General features: G+C 34.1%; 1 pseudogene; it reads right to left on the bottom strand.

The window, feature by feature from the left end:
• Window positions 1-21,090: 21,090 nt before the first annotated feature.
• Window positions 21,091-21,599, bottom strand: LOC103219451 (ubiquitin-ribosomal protein eS31 fusion protein-like; annotated as a pseudogene).
• Window positions 21,600-25,898: the final 4,299 nt, after the last annotated feature.

Raw genomic sequence — 25,898 nt, 5'->3', positions numbered from 1 at the left:
TATATATTTAATTCATCCTAGTTGCCTTAATTTAAATTAGGCAGAGAAGAATTTGACTAAGAAGGGTGCATACAGTCTTAGAAGCATTACTCACCATTATTTATTAATGTGCTAAATAATATTTTGAAAAATCTTACAACATCTAAAGCTACTCATAAAATATATATAGATACATTTATTTTGAGTGTAATAGAACTAGGTTTGGCTGTAAATCCACCTAAATTTAGAATTTGAAAGAATAATTTCCTCAATATTATAAATAAGAACTGAGCATTTATAACCTACTGTAACATTGGGTTGTAGTAACATTATAATGTATTATAAATATAATAAGCATTTATAAGTAGTGTAATTTACTATAAACATTATACATTATAAATATTAGCTTGTCTACACTTAGACATACTGAAGTTTGTATTTTTTAAAATTCATAATACCAGGGACTCATGTCCCATATCATAAACTTTAGTCCAGAGAAATGTGATTTAAGTATACTTATTTGTTTCTTCTTCAGCATCCAAATGTTTCTTTTCTATTCATTTCTTATGCAAACAAATGAAATAATTAATGTTTCCCTGGTGCCCTTTTTCTGGGCCTTTATACCATTATCTAAATTCATTTCATGTATATTACTTTACTTGAGCTTTTAGAATGAAATGTCTGTTTTATTGCTTTCTTTTTTTTGGTCATTGTTCCATCACAGTCTCAAACATACTCATCCACTCATAATATTTTAGCTTTTTTCTTAAAATAAGAAATGTTTTTAAAACATATCTTCTGCTGGGTGTGGTGGCACGTGCCTGGAATCCCAGCAACTCAGGAGACTGAGGCAGGAGAATCGCTTGAACCTGGGACACAGAGGTTGCAGTGAGCCGAGATCGTGCCACTGCACTCCAGCCTGGCACCAGAGTGAGACTCTGCCTCAAAAAGAAAACAAACAAACAAACAAACAAAAAAACATATCTCCTAGGTTTACCTGTTATTTTTATCTGATTGCCAAAAGTTTATAATACTTTTCTTTATTTTACCTGACTTCACTTATGATTCTTCTAACACCTTTAGAAATACCTATCTCCTTCTCTTGCTAGTGATAAATATTGTAAATGAAGATGAGACCTGTTTTACTATACTCTAAAAATCAACTTGGAAAGTTCTGATCATAGGAGAGAACAAAGTAAACACTATTATAATCCCTTTTTGATCACTGGGAAGCAAAACATTTGAGGAAAATTGAGTCATTGAATTGGTCTTTCCTCTGCATTTCATCTAAAGCTTAAAGGAAACCTGATGTGATTGCAGTATTAATTCAGACCTATAGGCCCCAGGACCTCATTATCTGAGAAAAACAGAGGCTTTTCAAATATGATGTACAAGACAGATTTTTTTTCTTCTAAAACATAATAAAAACTAAAACAAAACTAAAATAAAAAGAACAAAAAACAAGGAAAGACTTTGAAGTATTTCCCTAAAGAAGAATTAAAAGTAGATACTGTTATAGAGAAGTTCAAAGTTTCTTCACTACTTTTTGTTGTTACCTTTAGAAAGAGAAGATTTTTCAAGGGCACACCCCATAAGACTCTAATTAAGATATAAGCCATTCACAAAGGATTTAAATTCCTGCTGATTGGAATCAGTATGAACAATGAGGGTCTGAATCTGCAAATTCACTTTTCCAAGAAAAATTATGATAAATTTTTAAAACAGTAATCACATTTGTAAAAGGACTTTTCAGAATGCAACTTGAAGAAAAAAAGATGTATTAGGCAGTAAAACAAGTTTTAAGAATTATAACATTATCCTTACTCCTAAACTATGAGATTTTAACACATCAGCAATAAAACTTACAGATAAAAGATCCTTGACAGATAAATTTCTTCAATAACAAATCTTAGTGGTTTCAAATTAAATTTCTTATCAAGTCTTATTAATTTCTTCCCCAAAACAGGCTTCATTTCTCTCAAAGTTACCTTTTAACCCCTGTCCTTCCTATTGGAAATTGTCTTCTTTCTATCTTATGTTTTTCTTTCAGTCTGTTTATACCACTGTGCAAAATTCTGTACAATTTTATCTTGAACAAACATCTCTCATTTATTCTTTTCTTTCCTACATGATCTGCCACTACTTGAACCATGTCTTTCATCATCCCAGCTGTGAGTTCTGAGGGTGGACTACTACCTCATCCACTTTTGGATGGCTTCCACAAGCCATTCCTAATGTTATTTCCAGCCAAATCCTCTGAAGACACTGGTTTTCAGGTGACACTCCCGAACCATGAGTTTTAATCACTGGTTGTTTCTTGTACACCACATCAAGTACATATTTTCTTTTCTTTCTTTGGAGATTTTCTGAAGTCTCATGTATGCTATGTGGCAGAAACTGTGCTAAGCAGTGGGGAACAAGACACAGCCCCTGCAATTTTTGATTTTACACTCTATTAGAGAAGACAACCACTGAACAAGTAATTACAAGGACATTGAATTTCAGAAAAGAAAACTGTAGCAAGTCATGTGAACATTTAAAGGGTGCATTATTTATCTTATTTCGCTTTACAGACTATTCCTCTCATTATATTTTTTCCTCCTACGAGCTTTCCCTTGAAGTTAGGCATACTAAACTACTTAACATTTACTAAATACATTTACTTAACATTTACTAGACATATACTTGTGTCGTATTTCCCATTCTTGAGCCTCCACTGTACAAGATTCTTAAAAATCTAGGGAAGGGAGCGTCCCAAGTATAATACCCACTTTTGTGGTTTCTGTGTATCCTCTACATACTTCTATTATGATACTTATCACCTTATATTTTAATATCAGTTATATGTGTCACAGGTTGTTATAATAGTATCTTGAGGGCAACAACCATGTTTTAGAAATGTTTACACCATTCAAGCATCTGGAATGACGTTTGTCAACTTACCAATCATTTAATATAGGGTGTACTGGCTTGCACTTCATTGCTTTTATAGGTCAGTTGTTTTGTATTCTTTTCCAAATAGATTGCCAAGCAATTAATTAAAAACAATGACTACAATTCATGTTTTCCATAATTCCCCGCTAATGAACCTGGCACATGTTCATGCATACACTATTCTTCATCCATACACTGAAGTCCTTTTACTTTGCCAAGCCCTCTGTAGTCCCAAGGCCTTGTTTATACCATTTACTTCTTGTATTATTTTGTGCTTCTCAAACTGGTGTGCATATTCCTGCAATTTTGGAAGTACAAAACTGAGTGTAATTATTTAATGAAGTGGCAGGATAAATATAATGTTATGTCTTAGAATATCAATTTATGTCCAATATTTGAAGAAAAAAGAATAACATGTAAATAATTTTAAATATTTATAAACAACTTCAGATGCATAATATAATACAAAGTATGAATCATTTTCAAAGTGATAAATGAAATTTTCATAAAATTTCAAATTTGCAGGGAGCTATCTGAGCTAAACTTTGACATTGTTCTATGATTGGGGTACTTTGGAGGAGGATTTGTAAAGAGCTTGAAATTTAGTGGGATAACTAAGGGCTTTGAAAGTACCCAGATTTGTTGTGATCAAGGATCTATTTCTCACTAATTGTAAGATAATTTACCTTTCTGAATTTTAGTTCCTTTATTTATAAAATGATAATAGCTGAGTGTGGTGACGTGCACCTGTAATCCCAGCAAACTCAGGAGTCTAAGGCACAAGAATCGCTTGAACCTGAGAGGCAGAGGTTGCAGTGAGCCGAGAGAGTGCCACTGCAGTCCAGCCTGGACAACAGAGTGAGACTCTGTCTCAAAAATAAATAAATAAATAAATAAATAAAGAATGATGATAATAATGAATTAATTCAGCGGGTTACTCTGAGTATTAAATATGATGATGAGTGTAAAGTGCCTAGCACATAGTAGACAAAGTATAACTGAGTCTCAATAAATAATTTATAGAGAATGTCTAAGAAATGATGACTATCCTGTCATCAATATTAATATTGTGTTTATTTCTAAACTAGAACTTTTATAGTTATAGGTTTTCTTTGGGCATTACATTGAGAAAATTTAAAGAACCAAATGTAATAAGAAAGTATATTATACAATAGTTCACATTTAGATGCAAGTTCAAACTCAGTTTTATTTTAACTGAAAGAACTACCATCTGCTTGGTGTCCACAGTCTCTTAGCAAAGGATTAGAGGTTTCAGGTCAATGCTTAAGGGACACAAATGTCCATGATAGGATAAATAGAAGGCTACCACCAGATTTAGCACTCTTGTCAAATACTCTAGTGGAAAGGCCAAGGTTCAAGTGTCACAGAACAAAACTCCTCTCACATTAAGTGCCTGTCTCTTAAGCAAGACTCTTGAGAGCATTTCATTTGCTTAGAAAGGAGTAGTACAAATCTTTCTACACTTACAATGAGAAAAAAGAGAAATGTCAGGTGATCAAACTAATAAATGAACTGAATAAAATTTTTAAAAAAAGGCAAAAGGAGGCTGTCATGCCTAAACACTTCTGAAAACAATTAATAATAAACATGTTCTAATCAATTCACATGGGGGAAAAATGCTGTCAAGGATGCTCAAATAATTTATTAAAATACATATATAAATATTTTCCTTAGTGTAAAGAATGTTTTAAGTATTTCCATAAACTTTTAAAAAAAGAACCATAAAAATTTAGATTGATTAGTTGTTTCTTAAATTGTTTCTTAAATTATTTCTCTTGCTTTTTTTGTGTGAAATTGGCATAATTCCAAACAGGTAATTTTACCTTCATTTGAAACGGTAATTAATTCTCCGAGAACTTAGAGAAACCATTGTCTTTACTGCTTGATAGTCAGAATCATAAGAAAATGACCTGAAACACAATAATATGATATAAAATAAAATTGTTATTTGAGTGGGTTTATTTCTTGAACATGCATTTTAAATGAGGACTTCATTGAGTATAACAATGACATCCACTAGTAACGTGGAGTAAATTGATTTCCCTCAGTCACTTAACCAACTGAACTATAATTACAAGTGCAGTCCATTAACTGCAAGGGTTTAAATTCTTTCTTCTTGTTGTATATATTCAACAAGGTATGTATGTGAAATTATCATACTAAACAACTGTTAAAGAAAATAATTGCTAGGAATAAAAATTCTTCATTCATTGGGGGTATATTCTGAACGAGGTTTTATGGGATACAAAAGAACATTACTGGGTAGAATACCTGAAAAGAATATTCCTTTTTAATCTCAATGCATCCAGAAGCATGTTTATTCTTTCCAGGAGAAACAGATATTTTGGCGTATTTGTTTGCTTTAAAAAAGGCACAAATATATTTCAAAGAAGAGTTTTCTGACATTACTCTCTGATTCACAAAACAACTTCATAACTATGGTCTGGATATTTAAAAAATACAAGAATTTTCATCAGAAATATCTGCCTTTATGAAAGCTAGATATATTGGTGGGTTTCCCTAATTTTGTATTTGTTTACTATCTACATTCCAGATGGAATGGTTATTTTGTCATCAAATTCTGGTGTTTTTTTATATTTTGTAATTAAGGTCAAAATAACAATTGCATTCCGTACTCATCAAATTCTTTACTTTTCTCTTTTTGAAAGCATTCACATGCGATGTTACTCATTTAATGAATGCACTGCATGTAACAGAATGAGCCTTCAAAACGATGCCAAGATAATTGTAGTACCCACTTTCTGAAACTTGGTCCTTAGTCACTTTCTAAATCTGTATTATGATAATAGCTACCATATTATCTTTTTAATTACATAATCTGTGAAATATTTACATGAATATATAATTTCTCTCCTTTTATTATATACATGATTGCTGCTGTATTTTTACTTCAGGTTTTTGGGTAAATGTAACTGGTAACATGAAGTTCCAAGTTACACTTATAATTCTTCAATTATTTCTTGAAACCAAGGTATGCCCTTTGCTAGTAAAAGATACAAAAGACTTGAGTGATACTCTTCTCCTGGACATCCTATAACTGAAATACTGTGATCTAAAGTTGGTTCTTATTGATACATTTTATGTTAGAAGATAAGGAAGTAACAAAGGGAAGAAAAAATATTTAATACAGATATTCAAACATATTTATTAAAAATAGGAAAGTAATTAGATAGCAATTATAGTTTTCATTTCCCTAACTGGTCACCTGTTGTTTTTTATAAAAATCTTAACCCACTACCTGTTCTATATTTTCTTTGTCCTCACCAAGCACCTCAGGGTGTCTTGGTCATTTACCTGGTAGGATCACCAAAACTTTGATTTTTGAAGGGTCTGAATCGTTAGCAGTCCTGCTTAAATTGGGTTGTAGTTTTTCATTAACTTCAATCACAGGACATGGTAGTACTGAGATACTCTAAGGAATGTCCTATATTTCAGACATAATCTTCCTATGTCCTTTGTATAGTAGCATGCTAATTCCTTTTGGTAATCTGAATCCACCATCCCAGCCAAAAAGAGTAACTCTTTTCTGTGCCAATTGATTGAAAGGCATGAAAAGCTCCAAGTGACCATGTGGCAGTCTTAACTTACAGCTTAATTAAAGTATTATTATGTCTCATAGAGGAAGCATTCCTTCCTTTTGAATGCTAGGTTGTCTCAACCATCCACACCACTAAGGTATGTGGTAATGAGGAATGGAGGTAAAAATTGTGCTAGTGTATCACTAGAAGTAGTAGTAAGTGATGCCACTTTCATTTCCATTGTGAAGCAGGTTCACTGTGCATTGGTTACAAATTTGTTTATGTCTTGTGAGACAGAATACAATCATAAACAAGAAGTTACTTGAACCAGATGTATTACTCACAGATAGGCAGCAAAGTACAGCAGAAACCTAGAATTCATTGTGAACATGTGACTCAAGGCTCAGGAAAGCTGCCCAGGGCAGACAGAGTCCTGACTATGCATGTCTCATTTGCACCTCAGTTGAGAGACCAAGGAAAGCAACCCACTGTAGGGTTTACACCTCAGGGAAACCTGATGCACTAGGCAAAAGCTTTGAAGGACATATTTTTATGAGGGCTGCAACTGAGCCCATGTTGTTTGTCAGGCACCCCTTATCTCAGGGTGTTGCACTCCCAGCGCATTCCATGGTTATTCTTGATAAAGACAAGCTAGAAAAGTGATAGAACTGAATCGATCCAAGGTTACCCAAATAACTGTACTGCATTCACCCCTTGACTCTTGGATGAGAGAATCCTTGTAATGAGAGAAACAGCCCCATATATTGGACACAAATTTAGAGTACATACACCCATCTGGAGCATACTGCCCGAGCCTTGGAAGGTATTAGCATTGCACAATTTTATCAAGCTAGCTGTTTCAGAATAAGAAATGTGATAATATAAGTGAATTCCTTGTGCATAGACCTATTGTCACATTTCACAGCAAGTAGAATTAACATTATTTTGCAAGGTAACTACTTCAGAGAAGGCTACTACAGGCAAAGTAGTGTTACCCTTTCTGACAGAAGTAGAAGAGCTACTTCTACTAGTAAAAATAAGACTAAATAGAATTTAAAGGTTCAATGTCTTCAGTTTCATTGACATTTTCCCATGTGTGTCCATTCCATTTATCAGGATCCCATTCCTTACCAATTAGTGACTTTCTTTAATAAAACACACTGTCACAGGATTCTTAGGGTGCCCCTTTTCAGGCTGGAAAGCTCTGTGGCTGGTTGCACCTTTGCTAAAGTTTTGATTGGGCCTACTGGGCTCATTCCAGCCACTCGGCCTGGCAGCCTGCACTCAACTCATGTTACTGGCCTGGATCCCATGCATGCCAATGGAGAGCCAGGCATGGAACGGTGAGGTGAGGGGTGTGTAAGTGAGCAAGCGCATAGCCAGGCATGCTGGCTGTTCAAGGTGGGCACCAACAAACACCAGCATGGGTGCCAGCTTCCTGTGAGGCTGAGGCTGGACCAGGTATCTCTCAAGCACTTTTCACAGTTGGCACTGGGGAACACAGTGACGCCAAGAAATTTGAAGACACCGGGAACTGCAGAGCCCCAAAGAGGGTATCACAGTCCTGGCTTGGGGAGCTCCTAGGTTTGAGCTCTCCAGAGGGCCTCAGATCTTCTTTCCTTCTCTCTTCTATCTTTCTTGTTGTCTGTAACATGGTGAGCAAGGGGCATGTTTTAGCCCTGTTTGCGTTACAGCTCTTCCAGCCCCACCATTCGGTAGGTCCTGAGTTCTTGTCCCGCATCCAGGAAGAATGAGGTATGTGAACAAGTGGAGGGTAAGCAAGGCAAAGAGATGCTTTATTGAGTGACAGAACAGCTCAGAGGAGATCCACAGTGGGTAGCTTCTTTCCACAGCTCCGAGGAGATCCACAGTGGGTAGGTTCTTTCCTCACCTAGCTGAGTCTGGAGTTTTTATGGGCTTCAGAGGGGAGGAAGTGCATGGTCATTGTTCCATGGGTGGCCATCTGTAGGCCCAGAGAAAGCACCAGAAGTTCTCATTCTGGTCCACAGAACTGGCAGCACAGCCCCCAGGCCTTAGGCTATCCCCAGCCTGAAGGTGGGGTTTCACTGGGTACCAACTCCTTTCTGCCCAGGCGCCTGTCTGCTTCCTGCAGCCATTATACTGCCATCCATGGTGCCCAGAGCACCCAGGCTGTTCATGCCAAGGGTCACCAGCAAGCCTGTGCCACACCATTCTTAGCCCCTGCTTGACCTCCCTCCTTGCTCATCAGTGCCGAAAGTCTAGAGGGGACTGAGGTGGCAAGGAACTTATGTGTCAGCATTACCCCGAGCATGGGTACACTGGCCAGCTTGTGACAGCACCCAGGCTCGGCCACAACAACTTTTCTCTGAAACCACAGCAAGTGCCAGGAGCAGGAAGAAGCCAGGCAACGGGAATAGGCACTTCTGATCCTGAGGTGGCAGGAGGGTCCCTGAGAGTGCCCAGGCCTGCAACTGCAGCTAAGCCATTGCAGCTGCACCCAAGAGGGCAGGGCTCCCACCCCTCCACCATGGAAGGGGGTGGGGCTTTCACCTGTTTCTGGTTTGCACCAGCTCCATGGCGTGTGCAGCCCCAGCCATGCCTCCCCCACTGCAGCTGGCCTCATGGCAATGACTCCAGACTGGCCACTGCTTCTATGAACACCCTGTGATGTTGGGAATTCAATTTGTGCTGTAGTGGCTACTACTGGGATGAGACTGGGGTCTGGTATTCAGAAATCTTCGTGCTATGGCTATAGAAGGTAAGGATTTCTTTCAGGCCATACACAGAAACTTTCAGGTCATTTATTTAGCACTTGACATGTGAAATTCAAGCCCTAAATTTACCCTTTTCTTCCCCAACATTCTCCAGTGCAGTTAGTTTGACTAAGGAGTATAATGAGTTTGATTGGCTACTCCTAACTGACAAAGTTAGGATTTTGTAGTTTGTACTGGACAAAGTCATGATTTTGTAGTTTATACAGTTTTTTGTCAATGTTAGGATAAATGTGATCTTCTTTGCAGCTTTCTACATCATAAGTGGGTAAAGAAGTCTATGTATATAGTCTCTTAATAAAGGCTTTTTTATAATACATGTAAAAGTGTGTTCTCTGGTCTCATCAGTTTGTGATCATAAATACATTTCCATAATCTTCACACTCTTTCTGAAGAAATTAAAAATTTAATATGGTTATAAATCACTCAGTTCTGATTTATTTATAAGTACCAATTATACTAGACAAAATGTGTAAGAGAATTATTAACATGGCACAACAACATGAGAAAACTTATACAGTAATTAGAACATAGTTGTCTTAGATCAATGCAATTCCTCCCCGGTTTTACACATATTCAGTTTAATTATTTTTATGTTGGTGATTTTCATACTATATAGCTGCTGTAAAATAAGTATATAAAAATATTCATTATAAATATTTTGACCCAAGTTTATGAGCATAGGCTGCATAGCATGTATTTAATCTCAGTTGGTCTAGATTGATGACCTGCTTATCTGCAAACCTTCCTGGAGTATAATGATAATTCTTGACTAATTTTATGGAACATGTTATTTAAAGAGAAATAATTTTTCTATAACCTTACTCAGCACATAATTAGAGACTTGGAGAAAAAGTTAATCTCCTGTGATTCAGCAGTGGGAGGATAAAGAGATACTTCACCTTAGGATTGGTGGGAATCATTACACAACTTCCTTTAATATAAACTTACACACAGGTCGTTCACCTATATATTTCATAAAGGTAAGTTCATCTTTTATACATTCCTTGGCAATTGGACTTTTTATTTAAATTCTTTCATTGTCATTCTCCCATATTTACAATAAGGGACTATCTCATTTTTAATAGATAAATAACATATTAAATAAAGACTTAAATATCTGATCCCAATAAACATTGTGTAAAAATTACCATCTCTTTAAAAATCTCACTTTGTATCTATTTGTAAATTTATTTTTTTAAAAAATTTCATTAGCTTTAGAGGTACAAGTGATTTTTGGTTACATGGTTAAATTGTATTGTGGTAAATTTGGGGCTAAAAGCCACACTAAAAGTGTACCCATCACCCAAATAGTGTGCATTGTGCTGAATAGCTAATTTTTGATTCCCTACCCTCCCCACTTCTGATTCTCCAATGTCCATTATACCACTCAGTATCTCTGTCTTTGTGGTATTTGATTTTTTATTCCTGAGTTACTTCACTTAGAATAATGGCGTCTGGTTTCATCCAAGCTGCTGCAAGAGATATTATTTCATTCTTTCTTAATGGTTGAGTGGTATTCCCTGGGAGATTATACAGATGAAAATGTGATATCTATCACGTATTCTTTATCCATTCTTCAGTTGATGGACACTTAGCTTGATTCAATATCTTGCAACTGTGAATTTTACTGCAATAAATATGTATGCAGGTATCTTTTGATAGGATTAATGACTTATTTTCCTTTGATTAGATACCTGGTAGAAAGATTTCTGGATCCAATAGTAGATCTACTTTTATTTATTTGAGAAATCTCCATAATGTTTTCCATAGAGGTTGTACTAATTTACATTCCCACCAACAGTGGATAAATGTTGTGTTTTAGGAAAGAACGTTCAACATCACCAATCATCAGGGAAATGCAAATGAAAACCACAATGTAAATTTCAATTACATGCAATGAAAGGGCATGATCAGTAAATTATCTAATATTCATGATGTGAATTGTTTGATTATGGAAAATTAACATAGTACTATTCAGTAATCTAACTTAAAAAAAATTCATATATTACAGCAAAAAGAAATCATATTGTAGTGTAAAGTAGATAAAATTTGAAATATGATTATGAAGGATCACTATTAGGGTTTGGGTGAATAGTATAAGTTTGTTATTTACAGATTTATATTCCATGGTATTTTGAAATTCACAATATGGTAATACTATAGCATATGATTTATTATTTGCATGATTTGTGTCTTTGGAGATTTTAAATGGGAAACAACCCATACTGTAAAATGCATACTAGGTGGTCATTAAATATTGAAAAGGTTAGATTTTAACCATATTGTTAGACTGGAGGTTCAAAATAATAAAGTTGAGTTATAAGATGAGAATTATATTCTTACACATACTTCTGAAATTATGCACATTTTAAAGACTATTCTAATATTTAATTTCATCTTAAGGATTTACAATGTGATCATTTATTTTATTTTGGAAATAATAGTTATGCAGCATTGATTTTATATTATCTATAACATACTATATGATAAAAATTAGCATATAAAATATATACTCAATATTTTAATATGATTCAAAATGTCTATGTCTGCTTTACAGCAACTTCAGATTTTCTTTTTTTATTATACTTTAAGTTCTAGGGTACATGTGCACAACGTACACGTTTGTTACATATGTATACATGTGCCATGTTAGTGTACTGCACCCATTAACTCATCATTTACATTAGGTATATCTTCTAATGCTATCCCTCCCTCCTCCCCCCTCCCCACAATAGGCCCCGGTGTGTGATGTTCCCCTTTCTGTGTCTAAGTGATCTCATTGTTCAATTCTCACTTATGAGTGAGAACATGCAGTGTTTGGTTTTCTGTTCTTGCGATAGTTTGCTGAGAATGATGGTTTCCAGCTGCTTCCATGTCCCTACAAAGGACACGAACTCATCCTTTTTTATGGCTGCATAGTATTCCACGGTGTATATGTGCCACATTTTCTTAATCCAGTCTGTCACTGATGGACATTTGGGTTGATTCTAAGTCTTTGCTATTGTGAATAGTGCCACAATAAACATACGGCACTATTCACAATAGTGAATATAAATAGTATAAATAAACATCTTAAAGACTGTTAAGAGTGTGGTAAAGTTTCTTATTACTGTTGTGTCTTTATTCATTGTATTAAGCCAGCTCTGGAATGGTCAGAGGTCTAGCTGCAATGGCCACCAATGTCATGGTTTCTTCATGGCAAGTCTTATAATTTGTCAGTCTTATCTTTGTGTTTTTGTCATTTTTGCTTCTATTTGAAAGTGATTTTCACTGAATGTGTGTTTTCAGTCTATGCCATTGTCCCACAAAAGTTAATGTCTGATACAGACCTAATGTTGCTGTTCATGAGATGTAGTTATATGAAATACACCATTTGACTTTCTGTACTATTTTTTTCTTAAAACATATTTTGCCTGAAAGTGATTTTGCCATCTTTATTCTCTTTTTCTGAATCTCCCTGCTGTATGAGTCGCCATCAATTATATCTACACTTTCTGGTTTGGTTAAGTCTTGATTTTGTTAAGTCTCTTGTGTAAGCAACCTTTACTTAAATTTCTTTAAAAATGTTTTACTATGTAAATAAGACATATTAATTTTAAATAAACAGAATATGCAAAAAGGAATCTCTATAATTATCTCACACCAGAGAGTAACACTGTTTATATACGGCATATTCTTTCAGATGTCTTAAATATATATCCTTATTGCTCATTATATCAAAAGTAAAATCATTTTAGTATTTTTCTGACATTAATGAGAATACCTGTAATATTTCACTAGTAAATAAATACAAAGCATATAGCCGATTATTAGGGCTTGTGTTTTTTGTTATAATGTTATAATATTCTTAATTTTATCAATAAATTTTAATGTCGATGTCAGTGATTTGTTTTTGATTATATTTTATACTTTTGAAATATAAGAGCAATGGATTTAATTAATACACTGCCTACTGCTAAATATATTTTATGCCTTTGGATTAAAATCTGCATGTTTAATTAGATATAATTATTTGACATCACTATATCAACTTTTTAAAATGTATTTGGGACTTATGTGTGTGTGTTGTTCATTACTGAGATTGGTCTTTCTTTAATTAATGTGGTATTTGTTTCTAGGCTTTATATCAGAAAGGTTTTGTTGTTAATTTTTTTTTCCTCTGTAAAAATGTTTTGAGATTATTTCATCTTCAACTTAAATGTAGTAGAGTTTAAATAGCTTAATTTGTAAATATATATAAATTAATATTTAATTCTTACAGCTATACATTCTTATATATATTCATTTATCTCTTTCTACATATACATACACATATGTAGATATGTATACATAACCATATACATATGTAGAGAGAGAGAGAGAAATATATATATTCTGAGAAAAGTATGGCCTGAGAACTTTTCAGAACTACACAAAGTTCTTCCTTTCCAATGACATTATCTGGGCTAGGCCAATTTGTGTGTGTGTGTGTGTGTGTGTGTGTGTGTGTATTAAAACAAAGTAACATAAGAGAATAATAGGTTGAATACAGAAGAAAATGTGAAGAACCCAACTGCTTCTATTCAAATACAGATGAAAGAAAATTTGAAAAATGTAAAAGCATGCCAAAATTCATACTACAATTTTTCCCTTTTGGAAAATATAAACATTTTTCCATGGGAAAAAGTGCTATGTTAACATTTAATAAATTATTTAACATATTTAAAAATAATAATAAAATAAAATAAAATAATAAATACATACCTCTGAAATTCAGTTTTAATTTATCATGCGACAACTGTTGATAAATGAAACTTCACATAAATGGTAGTCTCTTGGAATTCTCAAAACTGTGTTTGGCCTACGCAGGGTTCTCTGGATCTGTTTGATAATCATTTTGCCAGTCATTAGCTGTATCAGCTTTTTTTTTTTATGGATTGTGAAATCTTTCCTTTGTATGGAAAAATACATATCCTAGACTGCCTTGGATTTAGGGTTTCAGATGTGGTATAGGTTGCACCAATAAGAAGAATATATAAGGAATTTGGAACATAGAAATAAAGCAGCATGAGAAGGAGACCAATCATTTGATGGTTGACCATTCCGCTAGCTAGTATGGTCCAAAAGACCTTAGATTTTCTTGTTGCTATATCAGAGATGCTTCGGTAAAACCTCCTAGCTTCATAAAAGGTATGGGAAAAATGCAGAACACTCATTTCATAGTTTAGATCATGGTGAAAGAGGGACAATAGTAGAACCAATACTGCATAGCAGTTGATTAAACACTGACTTGATATATAAAGGCAGAAAACTGATATCTGCTGTGACTCTGAGAGTTTTTCCTAAAAGCTCAGCCAAGCTTCCATTTTTTAGTTTTTCAACAAATCTATATTTCTATAAATCAACCAAATTTTAAAAATACATTAATAGCTGGCATAAATTCTGTTTTCTGCAGCTGAATCCCTCAGATACTATTTGTCCTCCCTGAAATATGCTATGTCTTGCACTTAAACCAGTTGAGCCATCAGCATATTTTGAAAAATAAATATGGCCGATGTCTTAATTCATGTATAGCTATCTTTATATTTTGCACCTCTTGACAAATTTAGATAAACGTATATTTCTAAAAATTTGCCATACATTAGGGCATTTTGGAGTCTGTTAAGTATATTAGTGGTGCTAATTCTGAGTAACTGTGATCAAATTATACATTGTTAGTATTGTCCCTTGTTTTGCTCTCGTTTTTGAAAATTTTCTATTATATTAGTCAGTTCTAAGGTTTTGGCTACTTTCAAATGTATCGATTTTGCTTTAACTTTTGCTTTAATTATATTATTGCTCCAGATTCAATATTTTAATGGTTAATTCATGAAATTTTATGAGCTCTTTTGAAATGAATGTAATGATATTAGTTATGTATGTAAAAATGTGTATTTAAATATATCTGTGTGAATATATATATATATATATATATATATATATGTGTGGGTGTATTTCATTTTATTCCTTCGTCAATGACTGAAAACATTGTGCAGACAACCCATCATTACTTTCTGGCTGTCAATTTATTTTAATTGTTTATATTGTATACATTTTACATATCATTTTAGTGCATACGTATTCACAAAAGATATAGCTTTGCTGTTAATTTAATTTACCAATATAAATATTTTTCTCTTAAGTTTTCTTCTTTTCTGCATTTCTGTGTCTCTGTTTATGTGTATATGAGTAATATATAATATATATTCTTATTTGAGTCCATAGGAAAAAATGAGATAATTTAAAATCACTAAGTAGGCCTGTTGTAATAAGTGTAAAATAGAAAAAGAAATCCAATTTATAACAATTTATCAAACCTTAAAATCTTTTTTTAAAGGCTTTATTCCTATATTCGTTCTTTATGCCCTGTGTTTTATTGTTTCTTAGAATCAAGAAAGGCTTACTACTTCGTTTTTACAATCTTCCTGATTAATTTTTTTTTTTTTTTTGACAGAGTCTCGCTCTGTTGCCCAGGCTGGAATGCAGAGGTGCAATCTCGGCCCACTGCAAGCTCCACCTCCGGGTTCAAGCAATTCTTCTGCCTCAGCCTTCCAAGTAGCTGGGATTGCAGACATGTGCCACTACACCTAGCTAATTTTGTATTTTTAGTAGACACAGGGTTTCTCCATGTTGGTCAGGCTGGTCTGGAACTCCTGACCTCAGGTGATCTGCCCGCCTCGGCCTCCCAAAGTGCTGGGATTACAGGCGTGAGCCACAGTGCCTGGCGAAAAAAAATATTTAATATCTTAATCTTCATTAGTATAATTGTCAGCATTAAAAAAATAGTATATTTTTAGTCTTGCTGTTAAAAAGAATGATTATATACTTTTTATTTACTTGTACCAGTCCTGATTGCCTGAGTAAATTATCTAATGTTTATATATAGTTTAGATTTTTAAACAATATTTTAATATTTTAATAGCGTGCACTTTTTTCTTTAAAATAATTTTTTAAAGAATTATTAAATTCTTTAAACACATACAATAATTAAAATAATTTTTTTAATTATTTAAAAAAATAATTTAATTATTTAATTATTTTAAAAACACCTAAATAATTAAAACACGTACAATAATAATTTTATTATTTTACCAGGCTTGTTGAGAGTCACTATTTGCATTTTATTTTGCTCTTTTTAAGTTCTAATTTATATGTATACTTATAATAATCAATTTTCTCCATCCTTACAATAGAGTAAAAAAGTTGATATTCAATGGTGATGAAAGATGACTTAGTTAATGATACACTTTCATAAACGTGACTATTTTTCTGAAAGCTGTGCTTTATTCCTTCATAGAAGTGGTTGTGGCAACATATCTATAGTACTTTATTTTCTTTAACAGGCTCAAAAATATTGCCTACTTTAAAATTAAAATCTCTTTCCATCGTGCATCAGATTTTTGCTCATTCTTCTAGTTAAAGGGATCTGCTTATAGGGTTTGAATTTATTCTTCTTTATTCTATTGTATCTACAATTTTAAATGCAATTATTTAAAAAGTTTACTCACTGTTTTTGCTCAAATATTGAAATGCAATTTACTTTTGATATTGATATCACACCTTCACATTTCTAAAAACAATTAACTCCAATGTCTTATGAATATCTCATATTTATATATATCATATATACATGTCATCTGTAGGTAATAATAATGAAACAAATTAATAAAATAGAACTATAAAATTCTTGTTTTCATTTTTTCTTGTAAGAGGCCTGGAAGTCATCACTCCCATCCTTACAATAAGAAAAGAGATGAACCAACTGAAAATTAACAACTCTTCTTAGATCCATCAGTATGTGAGGTCAACAGCAAATTGGTGCTCCTTACCATGGAAAGATGGGTGACCCAAAGAATCACAACTTGCTGGAGCAGAAGCCTAGGAGCAATATTCTCCTCTGAAACTAGTACCAGAGTAGAAAAGCTTAACATGTAGTTCATGCATTTCTAGAGGCTCCGTATGAACAAGCTTGACAGTTAAGACTACCGAGAGGCACAGTCTTGGAGAGAGGGCATACTTTCATGAGTTTTATCTCCAGTAGCCCTATAAAGATTTTATGGTGTCATTCAGAGGAAGATCCTCTAGTGCTCCTTACTGAGTTGGGGGGAAATAAACTGACTACCAGGGAAGCAATTTTACCTGAACCTAATTTACCTTGGGTTTTAGCAGAAGTTAATTAACCTGGTGAAAGAGAAATACTCAACCCTAGCCACCTCCAGCGTTCACATGGGGGAAGGGAAGTATCAAATTCCAATATTCTTCTGCTTTTCTTATCTAGCTTCGAAGAGGGAGGAGGGAGTAGAAACAGAGAAGCAATTATGAAGGTCAAAACCCAGGGGCACAGACTCACCAAAAGACTGAAGCATAATCACAGAAATATAGAACACTTCCTCTTTCCCAGAATCTTACCACAACATAAATTGGGCTCCTGTATCATAACAGGAATATCATAACAGGAGAATACAACTGTCAGAAATGTATTTCTCAGACCTTACTTAAGAATAAATCTCTAGGGAAACCCAAGGCCAATAGGGGAGACAAAAACAGGAAAAATGAAGCTTCAGACACTTAAAGTTATAGCAAACAATAAACATAGACTAACTCCTTGTTAAATAACCATAAAATGTCATAGTAAAGTTCTATTTACTGTCATTCCTCTTACTCAGTGTATTATGCCCAGCTTTCAACAAAAATTGACAAGACATACAAACAAGCAAATAAATAAAAACCTCAACATAGTTTGAAGAGACTTAAGCATAAGAACCAGACTCAGATATGGGAGAGGTTGTGGAATCACATTAGGAGTTATAATAACTGTAATTAATATGCTAAATGTGCTAAAATAAAAATTGGACAACTAAAAGAACAGTCAGGTTACATAAACACAGAGACAAAAATTCTAAGAAAGAATCAAAAGGAAAAGCTAGAAACCAAAAACACTAGAATGGAAATTAAAAAATTCCTTTGATGTGCTCATCTGTGGACTTGACATGACTGAGGAATGAATCAGTGAACTTAGAGAAATATCAGTAGAAACTTCCAAAAGTAAAATGCAAACAGGAAAAAAAGTGAAAAAGACACATCAGGATATCCAAGGACAGAGGACAGTTACAAAATGTGTAACATACACATAATGGAAATACTAGAATTTGAAGAAAGAAAGGAAGAATCAGAGATATATTTGAAATACTAAAGACTGAGATTTTCCAAAATTAATGACAAAACAAAATCAAGCAAACAAAACACAGATCCAGAAATCTCAGAGAGTACTAAGCATGATAAATGTCATGTTATTCCAGGCATACGAGGCTGGTTTAACATTGGAAAAACAATTAATATAATCTGTTTCATCAATTAAAAAAATCACATGAACATTTCAATAAATGAAGAAAAATCATTTCATAAAAATAATATTCACTTATGATAAAAGCTCTTAGCAAACTAGAAATAGAGAGGAACTTCCTCAAATTAGAAAAATCTACACAAAAACATAGAGATAACGTATTTATGATGAAAAACTATTTTCCTCTAAGATCAAGAACAGAGCAAGGATATCATGTTCTTGCCACCAATTTTCAACATCACACTAGAAGTCCTATCTAAAGCAAAAAGACAAGGAAATAAAAAGTATACAAATTGGGAAAGAATAAATAAAATAGTTGTTGTACATAGGTGACAGGATTGTTTATGTATAAAATCCAAAAGAATCTTCAACAACAACAGAAACCTCTTGGGACTGATAAACAATTATAGCAAGTTTTCAAAATATAAATATTATTAAAAAATCAATTCTTTTTCCATATAGCAGCAATAGACAATTGGAATTTGAAATTAAAAAGCAGAATACCATTTACATTAGGACCCTCACAATGAAATACTTAGGTATAAATCTACTAAAATATGTTATCATATCTATATGAGGATAACTACAAAACTCTGAAGACAGAAATCAAATAGGATCTAAATAAAAAATGAGGAGATAACCTGTCTTGAAGGATAGAAGACTCAATATTGTTAAAATGTCTGTTTTTCCTAACTTGACATATATAAATTCCTTGCCATCTCAACCAAAATCCCAGTAAGTTATATGGTAGATATCAGCAAACTGATTTTGAAGTTTACAATAAAAGTCAAAAACTAGTAAAAATGTCTTTGAAGGAGAAAAACAAAATCAGAGGACTCATACTGCTTAATTGTGATACTTACCATAAAGTTACAGTAATTGATACTGTCATATTGATGAAAGGATAGACAAACAGAACAGAAAACTTGTAAATCAACCCCACACAAACATAGTCAGATACTCTAACAAAGAGCAATGGCAATTCAACTGTCAAAGGATAGACTTTTAAACAGAAGGTGCTAAAATAACCAGACATCCACATATTTAAAAAAAAAAAAAAATCTAGATAAACATCATATGTTTTTTGCAAAAAGAACATAAAATTAATAATAGAACTAAATGTTAAATTTAAAACTGTAAAACACCTGGAAGATATTAGAGCATAGGAGAAGATCTAGATAACCTTGGTTTTGGTAACAGCCTTTTTAGATGCAAAGCAAAAAGCATGATCCATAATAAATATTGATATTTGACTTTATTAAAATTAAAAACTTCTGCCCTGCAAAAGACACTGTTAAGAGAATGACAGACAAGCCACTGACCAGGAGAAAATAGAAAATATTGTAAAATGCATATCTGGTAAAAGACCGAAATGAAAAATACACAGAAAACTCTTAAAACTCAACAATAAAAAACAAAAGCAAACCAATTAAGAAATGGTTAAAAAATGAGACACTTCATCAAAAACATACAATGGCAAATAAGCATATGAAAATATGTTTATCTGCGTATGTCATTAGTGAATTAAAAATTAAAACAGCAGTAACAGAGCACTACACACCTATTAGAATGGCCAAAATCCAAAACATTGACACCAAACACTGAAGAGGATGGAGCAATAAGAACTCATATTAATTGCTGGTGGGAATGCAAAACGGTGCTGCAACTTTGGAAGAAAGTTTGGCAGTTTTTTACAAAACTAAACATACTTGTACCAGCAGACTCATTCCTTCTTATTTATCCAAATGTATTGAAAATATGTCCAAACAAAAACATAAACAATTGTATATAGCAGCTTTATTCATAATGACTAAAACTTGGAAGCAACCAAGATATCTCTAATTATGTAAATGGATAAATAAACTGTGGTGTAATCATACAATGGAATATTATTTAGAGCTGGAAAAATATGAGTTAGGATGTGGAAAAATCTTAAAAACCTACTGATAAGTGAAAGAAGCCAATCTGAAAAGGCTATATATATATGGTTTAAAATATGACATTCCAAAAAAGGCAAAACCATGGAGACAGTACCCAGGACTTACAGTGGAGTGGTGATGACAGGAAAAAAGCGGATGAAAAAAGAGATGAATAATTATTCTGTGTGATGCTGTAATGGTGAATACATACCATTACATATCTGTCAAAACCCATAGAACGTGCAAAACCAAGAGTGAGCCCTAATGAGCACTATGAACTTTGGTGGATAATGTGTTAATGTTGGTTCACTGGTTATAACAAATGTACCATAATGATATGACATGTTGGTGTCGGGGAAGACTGCATGTTGTGGATGTTTGGTGAGAGTATAGGGGAGGATTTGGGAACTCTATATACTTTCTTTTCTGTTTTGCTGTGAACCTAAAACTGCTCTAAAGAATAAAGTCTATCAGTTAAAAAATACAATTATATAATGTTTTATATTAACCTTCACACATTAGCAATTGTGTGGAATTGTAGTTTTTCTTTTCTTTTTTTTTGTTTTTGTTAGTTCATGTATTTTATTAACTCATACAGTTACTTGTCTTCTGGCTTGTTGAAGCAATAAGTCAGACAAAATTTGCCACAATAATGTCTGTCAAAGTGGCTTGCCATAAACACCCCAGCACCACATTCATCAGACGGGCACTCTCGATGAAGGCGACTAATTTTGCCATTTTCATCCACCTTATAATATTTCCAGACAGCCAGCTTAACCTTCTTTCTCTTGTGCTTATTCTTCTTGGGAGTGGTGTAAGACTTCTTCTTCCTTTTCTTAGCACCACCATGAAGTCTCAACACGAGATGAAGAGTAGACCCCTTTTGAATATTGTAGTCAGACAAAGTATGTCCATCTTCCAGTTGCTTGCCAGCAAAGATCAGTCTTTGCTGATCAGGAGGAATTCCTTCCTTATTCTGGATCTCGGCCTTTACATTTTTATATCGTATCCGAGGGTTCAGCCTCGAGGGTGATGGTCTTCCCCGTAAGGGTTTTCATGAAAATCTGCATTTTGGTGGCGGCTCCGCCACAGATGGTGGATCGAAAAGCGAATTGCAGCTTTTCTTCAAAGAAAATTGGTATTTTAAAATTTTGAAATTGCTTTCTCAATTGACCTCCAGAAAATATATATAAACCAATGTAGAAAACAGTTAATTGGCTTTCTGAAGTCTTAGTCACATTGAATATTATCATTATTGTTTGATTCTTGCAAAGTAGATAGGTGAAAACACTGTTGTTTTATTTTAATATATTGTTTGAGTCTTGCTATGTTGCCCAGGCTGGAGTGTAGTGGAGCTATCTCGGCTCACTGTAAACTCCGCCTCCCAGGTTTAAGCGATTCTCCTGTCTCAGCCTCCCGAGTAGCTGGGATTATCGGTGCCCACCACTATGCCTGGCTAATTTTTGTATTTTTAGTACAGACGGGATTTCACCATGTTGGCCAGGCTGGTCTCGAACTTCTGACCTCAGGTGTTCCACCTGCCTCGGCCTCCCAAAGTCTTGGGATTACAGGCGGGAGCCATCGGGCCTGGCCTATTTTAATATTTTTATTAAAACTTTATTTTTCTATTTCCTCTTTCATTTGTTTTTTTGAGGAATATTGTTCACTCATTTTCTACTCCACTTATTATAAGTTAATTTTTTTCATAAAATTGTTTGAACTCCTTGTGCATGTAGAATGTTAACATTTTTGTTTTTGTGGAGTGGTTTTCATAATGTTTTATTTATTTAGCAAAATTCATAAATATTTTGACTGATGATTTTGTCCACAACTTTTATCCATATGCAATTGATCCATGTGTATGTTCATGTATTCAAAACTGTTTCTTCAGTGACTACTGTATTATAGGTACTGGAAATATGTAAGTAAAAAAGAAAAGGTGCAAAATAATCCACGTCATGGATTTTACCTTTTAAATTAGGGAGGCAAATATTATGTGACACAAATAAAATATATGGTATTTTGAAATGCTATCTAATAAAGGGTTGAGGGAATCAGCACACATGGTGTAGACTAGAATTCACAGACTAAGGGTTAGCAGTGAAATAAAAAATAGATTTCTAAAGACTCTTGTGCTACAGAAAGGTGTGCAGGGGCCAGGCTTGCAATTATACAGTTTGGATTGTTTCCAAAAGAGTGCTCTTCATTACTGTTCCGCATTTTGTAAGGACTCTAGGAGACAGGTAGAATCCAAACATATGGCTTCTGGATTTTATAATCATTAAGATGCTTTGCCAGAGAGGTCAAACAACTTTTGGCTGAAATAATCAGATGCCCACGGGAGTTGCATATCTGTACTGATAACCTAGAGAGCTTCATGGAATTGAGGCTAGAAGTAAAGGAGTGGGAGTGGTATGAGGGGACTATGGTCCCTTTAGTGTCTGCCATATGTTGTTAGGCAACCAGAGAGCACTGCTGCAGCCATTCAGTGGAAAGTAGGAAAAGGAGACAGAAGATATCTGAAGGCTGCAGAATGTTGCTATTTTGAAAAGGGTGCTCAGGGAAGCTTCATTTAAATGTTAAAGTTTAAGTAAAAATTTAAAGTAGGTGAAGGAATAAGTCATGTGGTTATTTGGTAAAGATAATTCCCAGATGATAGAACAGCACATATTAATACAAGGGTCTCAGTCTTATAAAATTTAAGGACTTTGGTATTTAATCAGAATATGCAGAAAAGCTGTAGGGGGATATGATATAGAAATAATATTCTGAATTACATTTTTAAAAGAGAATTCTAGCTGTCTGGTTAATGAGGATTGTCTGTTGGGGAATAAAAGAGCAAGATCACTTGGAATATTACTTTAATAACAATGGTGTGTTATTCTTGATCTTGTGGGAAGCAAGCAGATTTCAAGACAGGATTCCATGTACAAGAGATCTATTGAAGGGAATGTCTGTGAGGGAAAATGGAGACGGGACTAGAGGAGGCTGGGAGAGCCAAAAGACCTAGGTTAAGGTCTGACTATCCTGAAAAAGGAAAGAAGGGAAGAAGGAAGGAAGGAAGGAAGGAAGGAAGGAAGGAAGGAAGGAAGGAAGGAAGGAAGGAAGGAAGGAAGGAAGGAAGGAAGGAAGGAAGGAAGGGAGGGAGGGAGGGAGGGAGGGAGGGAGGGAGGGAAAGGAAGGGAGGGAGGGAGGGAGGGAGGGAGGGAGGGAAGAAGGGAGGAAAAGGAAGGAAGGGAGGGAGGGAGGGAGAGTTGGTCTTCGATTTCGGTACATATCTAAGAAAGTTTGGCAAGGCTGACAGGGAATTCTAGAGTCAAGAACATCTTGCTACGTGGATCCCACATCTCTGAGGAAGGCATGTGACTTAGATCTTTGTCGTGCTGTCATTGGTGGGGAGCAGCCCATGGAAAGTTTGGCTTTAGCACAAAGCAACTTTGGATTTCAAAGAGCTGAAGATAGATGTATTAATCCAGCAAGCCTCTTGAAGCAGGAATTCTTTCTTTTAATTTTAATGAGTATATAATTGTTGTATATAATTATGGTATATATGTGATATTTTAATACAGTTATAAAATGTGTAATGAAGAACATTATGTTAAGTGAAATAAGCCAGGCACAGAAGGATATATTTAGCATGTTCTCACTCATATATGAAGTAAGAATTTGAAGCGGCATATTTTTCTGACCACAACATCAGATAAGCAATAATAGCTTAGACAAGAGTACTACCAGTAGGGGTGGTAAGGAAGAAGTAGCAATATGTTTGGAAGATAGAGTAAATAATATCTGATGAAGGATGGTTATATGATGGCAGAGAAGAAAAAAGATCTATAAGAATTTGTTTAAAACTAGCTAAATTGGACTGTAGAAAATGATTGCTATAATTCCGATATTTCAATTGAGATCAATTTATTACCTTTCTTTTTCATGTATTGTTTTTCATAACTCTCTAGAACTTTGTAATTTTTATCCCATGCAAAATGGTTTTGGGAGGCCCTCTCACTCATACAAAACATGCTGTCTTTTTCTCAAATCTCAAGTTTGCTTGTTTGCAATATGCATATTCCAAAACAAGTAAGATTTTTTTTTCATTTAAAATCTATGAAGTTCTCTAGTTGAAGGTTTTTGTTTGTTTGCTTGTTTTAACCAGTAGCTGCTAAGTTTCTCTAAATTTTTATCTGCTAGAGGCAAAGGTTGTTACTCTAATTATCTTATACCTTTGGAGCCTAGGAAAGCCCTTGGAGAGGCAACTAAATAAATGTTTCAGACTTGTATTAAATTTAGGATATTTTTCAGGGCTTACAAAAGTAGAGTAGGAAGTTAAAAAATAAATTCCTGCAAATAATTTGTATAATTAAAAATTATATTTATAAAAATAATTTTAAATATTTGTTATAGAATCCATACATGTCATTATTACATATACTAAACAGACACACCTATGCACACACATCTGAAGTGCAATCTTGCTAACCCATTGGAATGTTGAGGGTATTTTATTTTCTCTGAAAGTTGTAGGTGAAACACTATCAAAATAACTTTTTCTTCTGAGTCTTTTTTCTGGTAAAAATTTAAGTACTTTTTGTTTGTTTGTTTGTTTGTTTGTTTTTGAGATGCAAGTGTCACCCCGTCACTCAGACTGGGATGTAGTGGCACAATTTCAGCTCACTGCAACCTCCGCCTCCCAGTTCAAGCAATTCTCGTGTCTCGGCCTCCTGAGTAGCTGGGACTACAGGTGCACGCCAACATGGCTTGCTAATTTTTGTATTTTTAGTAAAGATGGGGTTTCACCATATTGGTCAGGCTGGTTTCGAACTCCTGACCTCAGGTGATCCACATGACTCAGCCTCCCAAAGTGCTCGATTACAGGTTTGAGCCACCGCACCCAGCCTTAAGTACTTCTAATTTTAGTATGTTACTTATTTCTCCTGGCAGTGCAATTCATTACCTAGTAAGTTTTTGTCATTACCTTAGGCTGTCAGAATTCAGTAGCTTATATATATATATACACATATATATATACACACACACATAAATATATACACACACACATATATATATATTTTACCTACAAATAATTTGAGTAACAAACTAATCTCTATTTTCAACAATCCATTAGTAAATGTATGAAAATTGTCATAGCCCAAATCTATTACTTTGATCTCATGATCTTACTGTTATTATAGACTAAATGTTTGTGTCTCCTCGAAATTCGTATGTTGAAGCCCTAACCCCCGGTATGATGGTATTTTGAAGTGGGGCTTTTGGGAAGTAAGTAGATGAGGTCATGCAGTCACTAGATGAGGTCATGCAGTGGATGCTTCAGGATGAGATTAATGTTCTTTTAAGAAGAGCAGTAGAGACCCAGGTTTCTCATTTCTATCCA

Source organism: Chlorocebus sabaeus, chromosome 12 (assembly GCF_047675955.1).
Source record: "Chlorocebus sabaeus isolate Y175 chromosome 12, mChlSab1.0.hap1, whole genome shotgun sequence".
Taxonomy (NCBI): domain Eukaryota; kingdom Metazoa; phylum Chordata; class Mammalia; order Primates; family Cercopithecidae; genus Chlorocebus; species Chlorocebus sabaeus.
The sequence above is the reverse complement of the archived record's forward strand: the minus strand, read 5'-3'. Positions and strand labels throughout refer to the sequence as shown.